At 40.9% G+C, this 19,604-nt stretch overlaps 1 long non-coding RNA gene across 1 annotated transcript; it reads left to right on the plus strand.

The window, feature by feature from the left end:
- Positions 1–6,920: 6,920 nt before the first annotated feature.
- Positions 6,921–19,332, plus strand: LOC142826803 (uncharacterized). The gene is made up of 3 exons (XR_012901053.1): positions 6,921–7,068; positions 17,522–17,594; positions 19,171–19,332. It is a non-coding gene; the product is annotated as an uncharacterized LOC142826803 (long non-coding RNA).
- Positions 19,333–19,604: the final 272 nt, after the last annotated feature.

The following is a 19,604-nucleotide window of genomic DNA, read 5'->3' on the forward strand; positions in this document are numbered from 1 at the left end:
CCACACTCCAGCTGTGCCTGCTGGGCTTGGGCTCTAGCCTCGGCCCCACTACTACCGGCCTGGGGTGGGGACTCTTTGGCTGCTGCTGGCCCTGCTTACACTGGCCTGGCTGGGACTTCCTGCTCTTCTGTTGGCTGCCACCTCCCTCTCCTCCGGCTGCCACTGGCTCCACTTCTGCCGACCCAGCCAGGACTCCACAGGCTCTCCGGCCACTGCCAGCCTAACTGGGGCTTCCACCAGCTGCTGACTGGCCAGAACTCCCTAGATTTGGGGCTCCCCAACCATCACTGGCCCCACTTCCACTGGCTCAGCCAGTGCTCCTTGGCCACTGCCAGTCCCGCTGCAGCTGGCCTGACCAGGGTTCCCCTGGGATGGGGCTCCCTGGCCACCACCAGCCCTGTTGCTGCTGCCAACCCCCTAAGACTGCCCAACTGGACTCCGGGATGCCGGACTCCAGGATGGCTCCACAGACTGGCTGGGCTTCCCAGCCTCTGGACCCCTGGCAGGCTCCTGCTTCTGGCCACCAGTGCTCTTCCGTCCAGCAATTTCCATGCTGGACAACGGATGTTTCTGGACCAGAGTCTCCCAGATTTCAGAGGTTCAAACTGTATAAGAATTGCAGGAAGTGAAACACTATTACTTTTCTGCGACTGACGGCTGAACTGAAGAAAAGGAGCTATGATTGTGCTGGGTCACACACATATAATGGATGGGTACTGCAATATGTTGAGTATGGTACACAGTATTAATGTGGCTCATATTGTCAGGGGTGAAGATGTACCGTAGAATGTGTGGGTACAAAACTTTCTCATGATTTTGGATGGATGATAGTCAAGGACTACAGGGACAGAATGGAGACTCCTTGAGGTATTTACTTGTATCTTCATTATTTCTAGTGATTGGTTTTTGTTGTAATTTCATATTTATTTACAAAGTTCTAGTTTCTGGTGCTTAGGGGTGTTTAAATCTTCTTTAAACTTTCCCCCCTGTATTAGTGATAAGTGTTTTAACTGAAAAACTTAATCAAGATTTGTAACTAGAAACTTAATTTTTAATGTTTTTTGTGACACTACTATATATTATTGGTCTCAAACAATGGAATGTATTTGTCTCTGTGAAATATTAATGTTGCATAAATCTGCCAGAAATAATGCAGTGGTTTACAACCACGGCCTTATCCTAAGAAGACTTTCACTGGGCATTGGTTAACCCCCTAAATCAATGCAAAGATTTGCATTCACTTTAGTGGGTATTGGATCAAGTCCATAATCTTCCCAAGAATCCTTTCAGGGATTACAAACTCTGTATGACTCATGCAGATTTAATAATCCCTGTAGGAATCCATACAGTGACTATAAACTTATCATAAAATCATACAGGATTTACAAACTTTCCAGGAGTCACTAAAAAGGTGTATCTTCTCCACCAAAATTCCCATAGAGATTATAAAACCCACAAGGTTTTCAAATGGGTTTATAAGATTTGTAGAATCCTTGCACATCATCTGGGCCCTACAGGAGTTCCTGAATAATACCAATTTGGCCATGTCTGGTCTGGTCCTCCTCTTCTATTCCAGCCTTTCTTCTTTTGTTTTATTTCTCAGAACACAAAATGCATTCTGAACCATCTTTTACACACCCGAGCACCTGTGGTGCTTACAGACGTGACTATGTACATTAAACCTTATGGGCTCACAAAAAATGGGTTAAATAACATAGTCAGTATTCCTCATTCATCAAAATCAGCCTTTGCTGAACACATAATAAAACAAATTCCTAGCTAGGTGTGCTTTTGAGCTCAGACATTACAAGTCAACATTAAGTCAGTTTTATAATTGTGAATGCCTCTACTTTTTAATGCCATCCTATGGCATAGTAATACAAACTAGGTGGATCTTATTAATGATAGATGCATCCACGCATATGCCAGAATGTGTGGCACAATTTAGGCCTAAGCCTCTTGTTACCCGGAGAACTGGGGTAAACAATTGCTGTGCTGTGGGCTATGCAATTTAATTAAAGCCTAAGGTGCCCTCCCACAGAAGCCAGATTCGGCCTGGTATCCTATATCTAGTCACCAGGGAAACAACTTAGAAATCACCAAACAACAAGAATTTAGGGCCAAACCATGTATTTTAAATGTAAGATCAAACATCAGCAAACAGCATACAACTTAGCAACAGTCCCACCCTAACCCTAGAAAAGAAGGACATAGAAGAGTCCCACACACACAAGGGTATACATTACATTCAAAGCGGCGATTGATGTTCGATGTCCGTGACCTTCAACCTTGCAGCTAGTGAAAAGCTTTAAGGGAGGACAAACGGAGCGATCCCTCGATGGATGCTTCTTGCCTCCTATGAGCGGACGCTTGGTGGGCACCGGATCCTGTCCGAGTATCCGTAAGCGAGACAGTGTTATAAGTCCCAAAGTCTTAGTGGGAGCGGAAAAGGCTTCCCTTACTCCAGTTATAGTCACTAGCAGTGGATAGTCTTGTCAGACTGAAGGCTGGAACCTTGGCGTCCTCCGGGTAGACGATGACGCAGGGGAACAATAATGATCAGACACACACACAGGACATGAAGGGGGCCAAAGAACACGAATGCTCCTTGACAGGGGTGTATAAACACTTCATGGCGGGAAAACCATGAAGAGAGCAGGGTGCAGAGAACTAGAGCTGGGTGCATAAGACTTGGGTGCTGTGTACAAAGGATGGGTGTGCACGCAGACAATTGGAGCGGTGTGCACAGGTTTAGTGCTGGGTGCACAGCCTTCCTCTACCTGTTTTGGTGGGAAAAACTGCTCTGAGGGAAAAAAGAACCACTCAGACTCCATTTTGTATTATGCCCAGGTAACACTCTACCCAGGAGCTATAGATGGACTAACTCCAACAGCTGACTTAACCATTCTCAATTCCTGATGTCTCATAAGGCTTGGTTTTAATTTTCTTACATAGTTTCTTATACAGAACATTCTGTAAAAATCCCCTTCAGTTCAAGGAAGCTTCATTGCCTAGGCAACCTGACCACAAAATATTGCAAGTAGTTCTGACCATGCTTTATTTAAAGCTAGAAATGTAATCAATAAGATACCTTTGTTAAATACGAGTGGCATTTAAGAAGGTACCATAAAATATTCATAGAACCATAGAACTGGAATAAACCTCGAGAGGTCATCCAGTCCAGTCCCTTGAACATGTGTCAGGACCAAGCAATTGTTTTGAATTAAAGAAGTTGATCAATTCATGGGCTTTTTAATATGAAATGTAAATCCTTAAGGTGAACTCACTGAAATTTTATGCAGCCTATATGAGCATATAATTGGCAGATGAATAGAGTTCCTTGTATAATGTGATAGGATGTGCAAAGATTAATCAACTAGTGACACAGATGTGTATAGCTGTTTTGTGTGATCTTAACTGCATCCTACCATGCCAAAGAAATATCTAAATCATCTACTTAAAATTTCATTTAAAGAGTGATTTTTGAGACAGGCACATTAATAGATATTAAGACTCTTAAATGCAAATTAATCCCATGTTTTCTCTGTATCAAGGTTGGGCTACCAATATATAACTATCTGTTCCTATCAAATAGCTTAAAGGGCTAGATCTTAAATGTAGATGTCTACTAGTTTGCTGCTAATATCTCTGAACTTAGATACTCATTTGGTTTCTTCAGTGAACCAATATATTCTTGAACAGTCCAAATATTTTACGCATAGGTTCCCTATGGCTGTCTTATATCAAATTTCAGGCATATTATTAATGGGACTTCCAGAAGTAAGCACAGCACCAAACTGTGAGGAAGTTCTGCTGTGACTTTGACTGGTAATCTGAATTCATGGCTCAGACTCATCTCTTTTTAATAGGTTTCTGTAGTCATATTCATATTTCCATCCACAGAAGACAATGCTGCTGACATTGTTCTACATCATCTCCCATCTGTTTGCGGTTGTCCCCACATATACACAAAATATTAAATATTGTTCTTGCACGTCAGAATTATTTGAGTAAACCGAAAACAAAAAAGGAAGAGGCAGGCCAGTATACACTAATATGGGGTAAAGATTAAAAGTAATATATGTATGGCCCCAAATCTAATTGAATAGTTGCCTCACTTGAATAAGGTGGATAATATAGAATAAGGGTACAAAGATAGGATGACTCATAGAAATGTGTATAGAAATGGCGAATGTTTAATGTGCTCGAATCAGAGGGACTGGATAATTTCCACTGTGGAATATTGAAAGAACTGGCACATGAAATTGCAAGTCTACTTATAAGGATTTTAATACATCTATCAGTTTGGTAGTAGTGTGTGATTGAAAAATAGCTAATGTACTTGTATTTAAGAAATTGAAATAAGATCCAGGCAGCTACAGACCTGTTAGTCTGACTTTAATAGCATGAAAGGCTCTTGAAAACATTTTGAGGGGAAAAAATAATTAAGTATATGGAGGTAAAGGGAATGAATGATAACGTTGGTTTACCAAAGAGAGATTATTCCAGTCTAACTTTAACGAGATTGTTAATTTTATTACGGTAAGGGAAATGCAGTAAATTTAATAAAATAAAAGCTTAGATAGCTAGCATGTTGGGGGTATAAGGATGCCAGTAAGTCAGGAATTCTGGTTGCTAAGGAGGGAGCTTGGATGTGGGAGTCAGATTGGGGTAGGCGTTGAGGTATGGAGAGGGCTTTAGGGATACTGGATCTAGCTGTCACTCACCTCAGGTAGCTTTCTGCAAGTGGCAACATGACAATGCTCCTAGTCAGAGGTATGGCCAAGTGGTTCTGCACACTGCCTCCACCTGCAAGGACCACTCCCACAGCTCCCTTTGACCATGATCCCCAGCCAATGGGAGCTGCAGATCCATCACTCCAGTAGTGCAAGGGAGCCCCAGCGATTGATTACCCACCTACAAGCATTGACATGTTTATGGATGCATATGTATGGCCCCAAATCTAATTGAATATTTGCTTCAATTGAATAAGGTAGATAATATAGAATAAGGGTACAAAAATAGGATGACTGATATAAATGTGTATAGAAATGGTGAATGCTGCCTGAGGTGAATGCCATCCAGATTCAGAACCCCAAAATCTTTCCTGTGCCCCAACCCCTTGCCCTGAGCCCCCCTCCTGAACCCAAACTCCCTCTCAGAGCCCGCAACTCCTCACAAAGTGCCAGTTTGTGGAGCTTTTGGGTTTTACTGCGTATCTGGAGCACAGTAAGGGCATGTCTACTCAGCAGGACTAAACTCGAAATGAGCTACACAACTTGAGCTATGTCAATTGCGTAGCTTAAGTCGAAATAGCTTATTACAGCTTTGACCACATCTACACAACACTTATTTTGAAATAGAGCACTCTTCCCCCAACTTCCCTTACTCATACAAGGAGCTTTACAGAAGTCAGAGTAAGAAGCCCGTTATTTCGAATTTATTTTGAAATAACTGACTTTCTGTTTATACACACTCTATATTCTTTCAGAATAACTAATGTTATTCTGAAATAATGCTGCTGTGTAGACATGCCCTTACACATTTAGTATGATACCACATAGAAAACTAATAATTTAAACTGAAGAAGATGGGGATTGGGACAAGAACTGTAAGATGTACAGGAGATGGTCCTGAAGAAGGAATTATTGGGTCAGAGGGAAATTAATAGTGGAATCCCTCAAGGCTCCATCTTGCTTCAAACCTTATTTGATATTTTTATTAACAACCTTGGCACAAATGATAGAAATATGCTAACAAATTTGGTTGGCGATACCAAGAGGCATTGTCAATACAGAGGAGGACTGGAAAAGTATATAGGAAGAAAATGGATGATCTAGATGACTAGAATAGAAATTGGATGAGATCTAATTATACAAAATGAAAGCTCATGCACTTAGGAATTAATAACAAGAATTTCTGCTATAAGCCAGGGACTCAGGTGAACATAAATAAAGAGACCTTGGTGTATTAGTCAATTGCTGAATTACTACAAGCTACCAATGGGGTGAAGCTGTGATGAAGGAAAATGTGATCCTAGAATGTATCAGATGAGGTATTGCCAGTAAAAAATAAGGTAGTATTAATGCCATAGCACAAAGTAATAGTAAGATGTCATTTGGAATATGGTATACAGTTCTGGTCACCATGTTGAAAAAAGATTAATTCAAAAGGAAACAGGTGCAGAAAAGGTCTATTAGGCTGACCAGGGGGATGGAGGACCTACCTTCCAAGAACAGGCTGAAAGAAACTGCCTTGTGTAGCCTAGTAAAACCAAGACTGACAGGGGAGATGATTTAGTCTCTATGATTTAATCTATCAAGGGAGTAAATGCTAGAGGGAGAGAAGAGCTATTTAAATTTAAGGACAACGTTGGCACAAGAACAAATGAGTAGAAACTGCCCATGAATAAATTTAGACAGGAAATAAGAAGAAGGTTTCTATTCATCAAAGGAGAGATGCTCCAGAACAGATTTCTGACAGGAGTTGCAGGGGTAAGCAACTTACTTAATTTTAAGATAAAGCTTGATCTATTTGAGAATGGAATTATATAAACTGGGTTATCTGGGGAACAGGGTACTGAGATTGTCAGCCCTGGCTCATTCTTCTAGTGCATGTCTTATGTTCCATGAGCTTCAGCAAAATACTTGTAGGGGCCCAGGAAGCAATTATTTTCCCATTGATATGTTCTGCTTTTTGGTTGTGTGGTGTTGTGGGTTTGGTTTGGTTGTTTGTTGTTGTTTAACCTGTAGAGGGAAGGCATAGGGAGGTCTCTTGGACTCTTTCCTCTGAAGTATAAGGTTGCCATGGACACTGAACAGGCAGGTCAGCACTCTGTGACAGCATAGAGAATTCATTCTTGGGTATTTAGCTGGTGGGAGATGGTTACATGCACAAGGTCCAACCAATCATAATTTTCAAGCTCAGGAACAAATTTCCTCCCAGAACAGGTTGACAAGGACCTTGGGATATTTTTGTCTTCCTCTTCAGTGTGGGAATGTGGGTCACTTGCTTGCTCGGATCATCTGGGCATATCTCCCCAAATAAATTTCCTGTCAGAAGCCTCAGGTAATGATTCACCTTGGTCCCTACTGTTCTCAGCTTGTGGTGCACCATATAGTTTAGTCACCTAACATTTTAATGTAATCAATGTTACTGACTGTAATAGAGAGATAATTGGGTGGGGTTTAGTAAGATGTGACATGCCAGAGTCAGATTAGTTGATTTGGGGCCCTTCTGGCCTTCAACTCTGACTCTAATTAAACAAGCCTTTAGGAAAAACATTTCACTCTAAAATGCTATTGCATTCCAACCTGCAAAAGGCAGTCTCTTTGCTCACCTGCTTCTTGTATAAACAACTATAACAAAAATTTACTAATGTTCACGTATTTTTATTTTTATTTCTAGTCCCATAGCTGCTATTTGTGTGTGGCTTACATGTCCAATTCAGAATTGCCTAAGTATTATTATTACTTTTTAAAATTGCCTTCCAACAATTGATTAGAACCGGTTCTGGGGATAAAATGTAATGTTCTTTTAATCAGTTTGAACTTTAGTTTGAATCTGTAATGCTTGAAAATAGAAAATATTACTTGGCATTACTGAACTGAGGGATTCTTTATCAAAGTCATCAAAAATGTCAGTGGCTCAGAGCAAGGAAAATATCAGGAAAGAAGAGCCAAGCTGTTACTTAACTTATTAAAGAACAGATTAAGTGAACGGACTGCATTTTTATGTCTCCTCTAAAAAAAAATGAGGCTTTCAGGAGGATGTGTTGTAGCTTTTGTGTGATGGCATTTATAGAGCTGCAAAATAAAATATAAAATCCTCTGACTTAACTAATGTCACACTGGGAAATAGAACATTTTATGTATAAAGGAAAACATAATAAAGTTCCATTAGCAAGCCAATTAAATTAAGCCATTGAAGTATGGCTTTCAGTGAGGGTGAGAATAAGAAATAAAAGAAGACTTTACAGAGATGTACTTTCTGAAGATCTTTTAACTTCTTCAGACCAAATGCCCAATGAAGTCAGCATAGCTTTGGTTGCTGAGTCAGAGCTTCAAGAATTAGCCTGGTTTTTGGTGGTTTGTTTGGGATTTGGTTTTTTGTTGTTTTTTTTGTTTGTTTGTTTGTTTGTTTGTTTGTTTGTTTTTAACAGTCTAAGATTCAGCTTTCCATATTGATTATAAACTAACAGAATGGAGTGTTTTACATGTCAGCAGGTGTCTTTACCAACTTGTAAATCAAGGTAAAGCAGTATAACATGCACAGATTTGGCTGTCAGAAAATGTGCAAAACATAAACACACAAACATATACACTGGAGCCGCTTTATATCTGTGGGTATGGATGTGAATATCCCTGACTCATTTTTGTGGATCTGGATACATATTTTATATCTAGAACCCTGCAGATTTGCAGATATGTTTTATATCCATTGATATCCTCATTGGTGGATGCACATATCAACAGATTATTTTTGCAAATACCAATTTCACGTCCACACAAGGCTTTCGTTGTCAAAGCAGAAAGAACAACTAACAGAAGGCAGTAAGAGAAATGGAAGTCTACTTGAAGTTACACATTTTTATTAAGAGGTTTCCCCTTTTCACATTCAGATCAGCCATAAACTTCGAATCTGGATGTTGATGGGAATTTTCCCAAAAATATGGGTTTCTCTGATCCTGGCATCTGGTGTGATTGGGCTGCTCTCTGATGACCAATAGTAGAATTATAGTTTTTTAGTGATATCAGTAAAAAGCCTGATCAGGATGTCTTTAATTACTGTTTTGGTGGTATTACAGGCTAAACTGGATTCATTTTTCTTTTCACAATTAGAAACATAGAAATTACTCCATGTTGTAATGTCCAATTTGCAAGGGAATGTTCAACTAACAATAAAGGTTTCCTCACATATATTCTCAGTCGACATATCATAAAAGAGAAAATTGGTCCACTAAAAAATTATAGTGGGGAATTGGAGACAAGGATAGAGATGGCATATTTGTTAAATGATTATTTTGCTTCAGACTTTTCAGAGGACAAAGAATATGGAGAGCTATTTTCTAATGACAGGACATACTCCAGAGGACTGGAAAATGGCAAATCTAACACCACTATCTTAACAAAAAAAAAGCTACAAAATATACTGTAGCGGCAATTATAGACTTCTCAGCTTCATAAATGGTGAAAATGTTTTGAAGGATGTGCTATGAAAGACCTTGAAATACCTAATTTGATTCTAAATATCTAAGAAGGATTTATAAAACTACTTTTAACTCACTTTAGTTCTTGAGAGAGATTGCTGCCGTGGAAAACAAGGGAACTACATTGTGTTTTGTAGACTTATATTTTCAAAGAGTAATAATATTTCATGCTGAAAATAATTTAATAAAGCAAGGAATTATGATTCATGGGTTAAAATAATAACTTGAAGATACAAAATTAACTGAAAGTAAACAGTGAAAAGTAATAAAGTCTAAAAGCAGAGAGTTTATTGGTGATGTACCTTAGAGCTCAGATTCAGAATATCTTTTAACTCTAATGCATTCAAACAATTTGGATTATAAAGGGAACTTTCACCTCTTCTGCCCACACTGAAAATCTCTGATAAGCAGGGTAGAAGAAAAAAGCCTAGAATATGCCACCCAGGTTCATAGTGTAGGATAAGGGGTGAACTTTGCACTTAGTTTGATAATATAAAAATATTAAATATCATGCAACAGTGTTGCAGTACCACATGGCAGGCCTTCCTAAAGAATATGGGCCAGTAATGTTTTTTTGTTCATTCTCTGAGCAAAACTATGCGGGTGGGGCAGAGGTAAGTTTATTTCATATTTTTCTTTTAATGGTAATCTTGACTTGGGACATGCCAGATAACACTTCTCCTTTGTGGAAAAATGACAATGTTCTCCTTGTTTTCGGTTTAGTCGATTGATATGTCAAACTTATCTCCAAGTTAACAAAGTGTTAGTGTAAGTCCTGGCATATGTGGCAGGGAGTGAAGACGAGATGAGCTTCAGATGGAAAAACTGGAAGAATAACTCTGACAGTCCAGGGTTTCTGATAGCTAGCAAAGTAGACTGCATTCAGTGTTTGGTCTCTGAAATCTTTATAGTCTGTAGTGGTAGCTCAGGTATGTTTTGATAGAATGCAACATGTCCTCTTTCCCGTGGCTGGGCAGCTCTACAAATTTGGGACTGATTATTATATATTAAATAATGGGGAGGATCCTACGCTGTGCCCAGTGACTCGCTGGGAGCAGGTTAATGCTTTCTTTTCTGCCTCAATTCCAGTTTGATCAGTTTGGGGATTAGTTTAATTTTTCATACTGGGTATGGCTTTTTAGGGACCATATGGTAGCTGGTGAAAACTGGAGCACACTATGCATTCTGATAAAGTTAATTATGTTTTTAATGTACATTTCAATCTCTGCTTCTAAATATTTTATAATGGTATCATGTTTTCAGGTCAGATTGGATATTCCTTTGGGTTTCAGTAGTTAGCATGCTGTCCATCTTAGGGGAGCCCTGTTTTATGGCAAAGAATCCAATCTCATGTTTCTTGTTTTCCCAGTTCAGGGCAAAAACTCTAGTGGTGCTCCCTTCAGATTTGACCACTTCCCAACTAGACAAAAATAAAAATAGAATGCCTCCTGTTGGAAGTTTATGAACATTGTGTGAATCTGTAATCATTTTAAGTACAGCGTTTATGTCCTTCCAGGGACAAAAGAGCATTGCAGTAAAAAAGTTGCAATTTGCCTATCTAATACCAAATGGAAAGTAGAGAATTGCTTAAAATTGACGATCATTCACCTTGATCGTTTTCTTCCCTGGTTACCCACTATGCCAATGGCAGCATTAGATCTGGGGGGAGGGGAAGGGGTCTGAAGAAGTTAGAGAAAAAACTTAAAAAACTAACAAAGTGTCTTGCAGCACCTTAGAGACTAACAAAAAATGTAGATGGTATCATGACACCATCGTGGTACCACGATATCATCTACATTTTTTGTTAGTCTCTAAGGTGCTGCAAACTATTCATTATTTTTTCAGTTACAGACTAACATGGCTACCCCTCTGAAACTTTTGAACATGTTAGAGAATCAGACTAAAGATGCCAATGTTAAAACTTCAAAGTTAACCACTTCAAGGTTGGGAAATGGTTTAATGGACCTTGATAAAGGCTCAGTGTATAAGGATTATTTTCTCTCTTCCCACCCAAAAACCTGTATCAATAAAACCTGAAGGACCTACCTTCACCCCAGTCAAGACAATCCTTAAGGCCTCACTCAGGCAAAACTCCCATGGACTTTCAAAAGATCCCCAAAAGAGTTTTCCTTTCCTGTAGGCATGCTGTACCTTGGGAGGGTTTAGTAATTCCTGTGGGGGTGAAGCAGAGTTCAGTATGTTTTATGGAGAAAAAGATATATGCTTGTGTAGAGGGTGCATTTGACTTGACTTTCCTGAAGACAGCATGTTTGGAAAGTAACCTTACTGTCTCATCTATGGAATTATTACCACAATGCTACAAGATGGTATGGGACTGGTTCTGCTCTTGTTTAATCTGGTGTAAAAAAGTAACTCAGTGACAGCTAATGGAGTTACATGAGTATGAAAGCAGTGTTAGTAGGAAGCAGTGGAACCGATAGCCACCGGAGCCCCAGGGGCAATATATGGGAGGCCTGGCTCCGCATCCCTCGGAAGGGTGGAGTCGAAGGCAGTTAACACTTACCGCCACCCAGAGTGCAGTGATGGACTTTCCTCTGAGGCTCCCACAGCAAGTCGAAGGGGCCCAAGGATCCTGCCACACTAGCAACAGCAGTGGCCAGTAGCTTCAGGCCCCTTTGACATGCCAGGTCCCTATGGCATGGTAGGAAGCAACTCCTACTGATAGGGCTAATGTGGCTCAGTAAAATTTCCTATAGTCGTGTTAGTGCTTTATTTTAAAATTGCAGGCTTGCTGTAATATAAATGCAGGTCTTTTTGGTTTTGCATTTTTAAAGTGCTTGTAATTTGCTATGTAGCAAATTAGCCATCTAAAAACATCAGGGAAGTATATCCAAAAATGTGTTTTAGAAAAGGAAATTGCACAAAATCTTTCTGCAGTCCCTTGCTTTTATTTCACAACTTCAAAGAGAAATCACTTTATGAATGAGCATACTCTATTTTTTCAGTAGAATTAGCTGCTTCTGTAACTATGATTATATCATTGAAGTCTAGACAAATATGATTAAAGACAGATTTAAGAACATCCTAAATTACTCCTAATAATTTAATTAGCAGCAAAGGGATTTGTTTTTTAAATAGTTTTCAATTAAATGGCATTACATTCTTTTTTATTTATGAAGTCTATTACCATGATAAGCTCTTTTCTGACTTGGTTTATTCAGCTTCATTCCAGCTGTGGCACGGCCAAAGACATTATATGGCCAATGTCTTTTCTGACACATTGTCACAAGCCCAGTCCTGCAGTTTGTCTTCAGAGGGATGACTCATATGAATCAGGGCTAGAGGATAAATATAGACACAGGATTGATGTCACACCTACCTGCGCTCTTCTTAATCACAGAAAAGAAAATCAGAGGGTTGGACAGAGCCCATGTAATACTGTCCAATCTGACACTGAATAGACCACAACTGCAGAGTATGTAAGTGATACAGAAGATATGGTGACCCTTTTAGGCTCCATTCCTGAAACTATTTACACACATATTTAAACTGATTCCCATCACTATCTCATCAATAGGACTATTCAGAGGCGCAAAACTAAGCCAGGAAATGCTTACCTGGGCAACTTCTCACCAGCAGCTCAACAGATTTTACAGCCAGGCTCCCTGCCTTTCATGCCCTCGCCAGCCACTCAGAGCAGACAGCTGTGGGACCACCTGCACCACAGTTGCGAGCCCGAGGGGAAAAGGGCAGAGGAGAACTTTGTGCACTACCAAACAGACAGCTCCCATTGCCCAGAAACCTGCAAATGAGAGCTATGAGATTGTGCTGGGGGACAGCACCTGAAGCCAACAGGCTTACAGCTTTTCAAACAGGGCCCTGCAGCCAGCTTTTCTAAGCAGCATGTGGGGGCAGAGCAGACAGGGAGCCTCAGCACCCACAGGCCAGCTCTAGTGGCTTGGTGGGTCAGCTCTTATATTGCCCTTATATTGCCCTGCTCTGTTCCAGACCCTCAATTCTGGACTACAATGAACACAGTCCTGATTCTCATTTATACTAATGCCAGCTTACCTTTTTGTCAATCAGAACGCCCTCAGGGGCAGAGGTGTATAGGCACTTCCCTCTTCATTCCATGTTTCCCCGCCCACAATAGATTTTTCTTCACTATTCCTCCATGCCATACTTGATAAAATATTCCTACCTACCCACCCACTCCTCTACCTCATAGACTCCTTCATTTTCCCTAGGATGTTTAACTACCGTACATGATAAAATACAGAATCCTCAGCATATCTGTTCTCTAAATTATTCATAATTACAAGTATTCTAATCTGGTTAAGATTTTCTTATAAAGAGCCTTTGTCAGCTTTGACTGTATGTGGTAAATATGTTTCCATTCTGGATTTATAGCACACTTCAGTCATAATTAATACATTTTAATTCTAGTGAGGCCTAAATGGGTCTAAAGGGCAATAAACGAAATGTCCATGTTTATAGCTAAATATTTCCACTTTGTGTCTAAATGCATATTTAATTCATTTCCCCCCATTTCCTATGACTGCACATGATATCTACTAAGCATGAATCTCCAGGAAAGCATATCTGGAGTACCTAATTGCATAAAGTACTCGAAAAAGAGGTTTCATGGTCTCTCCAGTGTGTTTATAAACTCATGTCAATGCTTGAGTGGCTAAAATTACATGTCAATGTCCCTGATCCTGTAAACATTTAGGCACATGCTTAACTCTAAGCACATGAGTAGTCTCAGTGACATCTAAAAATTAGCATTGTGCTAATTTGGAAACTGTGGACATGGCTTGACAGTATTCTCTCTCTCACCACTTTACAGTAGGACAAAAAGGGAGGAGAGCTTCAATGAGGTGCAGAAAACATTTGGGTTGTATATGCTTTATGATTCATGAGGGACATTATTTAAGACTCTAAGGACAGTGGTTAACAAGGAAGGGGAGGGACTTTAGAGGTTCTAGTCCTCATCATAAGAGACTTTCCAAAAGCCCACGACAAGATGCTCTGAGATGATGAGTCGGCAATAGCGCCATTTTGGTCTCTATTGTTCTAATGGGTCAGGTACATAGGCTGTGGTGGCATGCTTCATTAGACCTATGAAAAAACAGCCTGAGATTGTGCAGGTGAATGATGATAATGCTCTAGATGTAAGATCTGGAACAAAGGAATAAGATCTTGAATATTCTTTATGGTAAGTGTGTAACACTGCTATTATCCTCCAATTGTATTTCCCTTCCCCCAATAATGTACAAACTGTGACCTGATGCCTGAAAGAGACGGTAGCTCAATGCTGTCATCTATTTGAGAAATGGGAAAAGAGTGATGCAGAGCTGCTCAAGAGCCACAGGTGGGCAGGGCTCCACTGTGCCAGCATCCATTGGCAACTGAAGAGAGCTGACTTGACTAAGCCAGACTTCATTGTCATTTTAATTACATGACAGGTTGGGACACTATGATGAAAGTGCATTTAAGTTTTGAGCCCATAAAATGTCGTCACCCTTGTTGTGAGATCAGACATCAGCAAGGATCAGACATCAGCATCAAATGTGCTTGGGGGTCACCTTAGTCGCCACTGCTGTCAGCACAGATGGGCAGTGGAGCGTGGACTGAGGCAGGGAAGGGACCAAGGAGAAAATATGGTCTTGTCTTCCGCTGGGAGTAGCTCTGTTGAAGCCTCTATCAAGGCAAGATTCCTAAATACCAGTGACCCCTCCTGGACACGTGAGTTGAGACTGATGAACGGTGCATAGTGGTGGCACCTCCGAAGAGGCAGCACCAGCAGTTGGGGAGAAGTGGCAGTAGCACCAATGTGACGGAGTGGTGGCTGTACCTTTGAGGAAATGGTCAGTACAGAGCAAAGCCTTCCCAAAGGACATGGGTGCAGGCCTCCTTATTTAGCAACTAAAGTAAAAATCACCCCTCTGGGTACTGATGTGCTAGAATCCTTAGATTTCTCCAACCCACAACTACTAATTGTGAGTAGGGAGCTGGGCAGAAGGGCAGTGGCCAGAAATGTATCAGTCATTCACAAAAACCGATGAAGGACTCAGCTCCCACTGAGTGTTCTCATTAAAAAATAGTCCGAGGCAACTTTTACTAGCAAAATAAAATATCCCCGCAGTGCTTTTAGGTCGAGGCAGCCTAGAATCTAGGAAATGGGCATAGTTCCTAAGCATTGATTTTATTCCCTTCATTTTGCTGCCAATTGCTAAATCATTACTTAGAACTGGATTATTAAATAAAACAAAGACAAACATGGGCTGGCCTTATAAGGCATCTTTGGGTTCCAACCTCTGTCCCGTCCTGTCTAGCTAGAAGTGTTTCAAAGACCATGAACTCCACTTATCCCTAATGGAGCAGAGAGTCTTTTGAGTAAACATTCTGACCAACTGACCCTGATGGGCTCTAGAGGTGACCATGTCGAGACTTTTCCTTGCCTTAATGAAGAAATTGTCCAAATTATCATGCTCACAAAAGTCCCAGTTCTGCAACTTTTACTCACCAATCAGGCTAAATGGTACTGAATGGAAGAGCTTCAGAATCAGAGATAATCTCCAGTTTGAATTAGCCCTTCAGTAAAATTATTATAGGCAAGAAACCAGGAACAAATTTTAATATGGGTGTGGGAATACTATTGCATATTGGCTAAAATTCTTTCATTTGTTGATACTAACCGTCATTCAAGATCATGTCATGTGATGTATTTAGTGAGAGCAAGCCTCGTAACTAACAAATGGTCACTAGAAATGTGCAAAGGATCTCATATTGTAGCCTGGTTTGCCAGACTAGGGGAACTAGTGGTGCTTATTAATCAGAGCCTAGGAGCTGCAGTTATAGAGCAGAACCCCATTGTACTAGGGATATAATTATAAATGCAGAACCAAAAGACTGCTCCTGCTCCCATAGAGCTTAAATCTGAATATAAGATGAGACAACAGATGAATGCAGGCAGTGAGGAACACAAAGCAACAATGAAACAACATTCACTAGCATGATTGGTAGGGAGTCTCTGCATAACAGAAGCCTAAACATTGCAATATCCTTTCTTTTCTTTTTTTGTATAGTATTTTTCGGCAGTACAGGGTTAGCCCTTTGTTACAAGCTCAGTGCAACGTGAGCCAGATGTCCGATTTCAGCTGCTTAATGCTGTTATTACTGATACTGCGTATAATTATTTATACACATTCGACATAAGTGCTTAGTGGGTGGAGAATAGTGCCATAGCCAAATTCTCAGCCCACTTACAGCAGAGGTAGCATTTTACTCTCGCTCTGCACGGAGGTAAATAACTATATAAGGGACAAGGCAGTGGAGAATCAAATCCCCCGTGTAATGGAGAGGATTGATGGTTACGGGGTAATGGCCTGCTGCAAGAGTTCCCGTAATTGTGTGCCATGCCTTAGAAGCAGATATTCATACATAGAGTTTAGAGGGTGCAACAAAGGGAATAATGGAGGAGGCAAAAGACAGGCTGAGAACTGACTTCTGTAAAACAAACTGTGAAAACTACTGCTCTTTGTCAACCTTCATCGCTGTTTAGACTTGGATGTCAGTGAGCAGTCTGGTATGTGCCTTGTGAAGCCACTAATCATTCCTAGCTCAATGATGATAATTTCTTAGCCTTTCTAGCACAGGATTGCACCGAGTCACCACGCACAGCTCTACTATTGGCACTTGCGGCCGAAAAAACAGTTTACAATTGTCTGCATTCTTACAAATTTGAAAAAAGCGCAGAGGGAATTAATGACAAGCTTTACTTCTGCACTGCAGAGATTTCTCTTAAATACTTATGTAGCAACTGCAACTGGATAACAGTATACACACAGACATAAATCATGATAAGATCCATTACTGTTGGAACATAAAACAAGAGCACGCAGTCTATGTATTGTTCCATTTTCAAGTTGGCTACTAAGACAGATTCAGATGAGGCAAGCTGGATGACACGTAGCAAACCTTTTGCAATGAAACAGTGATTTGCATATCCCTGAAGTCCTCTTTTTGTATGGCTTTAGAAAGTATATACAAGCTGGTGCCAAGTTATCTCGTTCTTCCGCCAGTACTTTGGCAACTTGCAGTGAGGGTGGTGCCAGGCAGCACGGTCTACAAAATGCTAAATAGAAAAAGCAGATGCAGGTTGTTTGAACCACATGGAGTCCTGAGCTCCTTTGAAAAGGCACGCGCATTTGCCTCTATTGTGAGCAGTTCATACTGAGCCATACAAAAATGTGCTCCTCCTTATCTCGAAAGTTTATTCGCTAGGTTAGGTGAAGATACCTTTTTTTGTTGTTGTTTTTTTAATTAAAGTTTTATTGTGCTCTTCAGTGATTGTTTGGATTTGGCAACATTTCACAGAGTGAAGCATGCTGAAAAAACTGTACAGTGCCTACTTATCTGGGTAAGTGTTTGATATTTAACCAATTTCAGGTTAAGTAAACATTGTACTTACTTCACAGAGGCCTGGGGCTGATCTTGTGGTGCAGTGTACTCTGAGCACCTCTGAGGGGGAAACTTATACAGAGAATATCTTCTCCATGCCAGACAATTCACAGCCTTTCTCCCTACACCAAAGCTGTCCTCCTACCTCCCACCAAGCCTTAGGACACACCAATGTACCTTTGTTGTTGTAGAAGTGATGGTAATGAACACGTGGGCTGTACCCTCATATTACTGTCACCACACCTGGGCTATGTCTACACTGGCACGATCTTGCGCCAGAGTTATGCAAATGAGGCTAAGCATGGAATATTGCCGAGCCTCATTTGCATATCTAATGAGCCGCCATTTTGCAGAAGAGGCTCTTGCGCCAAAAGGAGCTGTCTTCACTGCCGCTTCTTGCGCAAGAAAAACGCTCTTGCACAATGCCGCTATGCTGATTATTTTCAGGAATACGGCATTGTGCAAGAGGGTTTTTCTTGCGCAAGAAGGGGCAGTGGAGATGCTCCTTCTGGCGCAAGAGCCTCTTCCGCAAAATGGCGGCTTATTAGATATGCAAATGAGGCTCGATGATATTCCACGCTTAGCCTCATTTGCATATCTCTGGCGCAAGAGCGTGCAAGTGTAGACATAGCCCAGGTGGCCTATTCCCCAAGTGTTTGGTGAGGTCTGTATCTGTGGGTGCTCCACTAAGGAACACTCTTTCAGGTTCCTCCCAGCCCTCTCCTCATAACCATTGATTAAACAAGGATTGGCCAACTCCTCCATGAATTCTAAATCTCCCTTCTTGAGGTATACAGTCTGCATTCTCTTACAGCAGTGCAAACCAATCCAACTTACGTGGGTTCATTTTATATTACAAAGAATTTTAATTCCAAACTGCGATTTTTATGTGTTTGGGTGGAACACAGTGTACCAGCAAAGCAGCTAGGGTCTGATTATAAGCCTGTTAAAGACAAGGGGAGTCTTTCCACTGACTTAAATGGATGATTAGTGTTCTCTGTCATTAAATACAAAAATTATTCAATCAGATCTGCATGGGAGCACCCACATGAGACACTTTTCTTCACTAGGGTACAATAATCTTTTCCTAAAGTGGATTCTGGAGATCTGTTCCTTTTAGCTGCCCAGTTTTATATTTGGAGTGAAAGACCCAGATGTTGAATTCCATGCATTGCTTCTGATTGATCTCTACACCAGTAATCATTATAGGGATAACTCTGTAGCTAAGGTGGTTGAAAAATGAATAGAGAATGACAGCCAAGAAACTGTCATGGAGATCATTTATACACAGTGAGTTGCCCCAGTAGTCAATGGGACTATTGATGTATACAAGTATGTTCAGGATCAGGGACTAAATCTTACATGACATAAATGAAGATCTTAAGCATGGAAACAGAAAGAAGGGATATGTAATGGTGACTATGCGATTGCAAAGTTACCTAGGTCAGAAAGGCCAGTGCATCTCTCAATTGGCTGCTGAGTTATTGTGGTGTTGGGTTTTTTTCTTCTTCCTCCTTTTGTGGGCTTCATGGCAGAAGCAAGTTTTTAGGAGGGAACTAAACGTGGTGAGGCATCTTGCTTTGTTTTGGGTGAGCATTGAAAGAAGCAGAATGGAAGGACACCGAACAACAGTGCAGAGAACAGGACAAAAGAAGAAAGTAGAACAAATCAGAGATAGAGGCAGGTGGTCAGAGCCGGCTTTGGTAAGTGCGGGGCCCAATTCGAACAATTTTGACGGGGCCCGCAGCAATTTTGGTTGAGCAAAAAGTCCCCAGCTACCTCCCCCATAAAGCCCCGGAGGAAGCTAACACTCACACACACCCCTCCCGTGGCACAGGGAAACCCTGTGCTCAACTCACACCTCCTGAGGTGCAAGCAGCTGCCACACTTCTCCTCCGGGGCCAACACCCCATCCCACAGTGCACCCGACACACTTCCGGGCAGGGGCGGCAGGTTTGTATAATTTTTG

The sequence above is a fragment of the Pelodiscus sinensis genome, chromosome 2 (genome assembly GCF_049634645.1).
Source record: "Pelodiscus sinensis isolate JC-2024 chromosome 2, ASM4963464v1, whole genome shotgun sequence".
Classification (NCBI taxonomy): Eukaryota; Metazoa; Chordata; order Testudines; family Trionychidae; genus Pelodiscus; species Pelodiscus sinensis.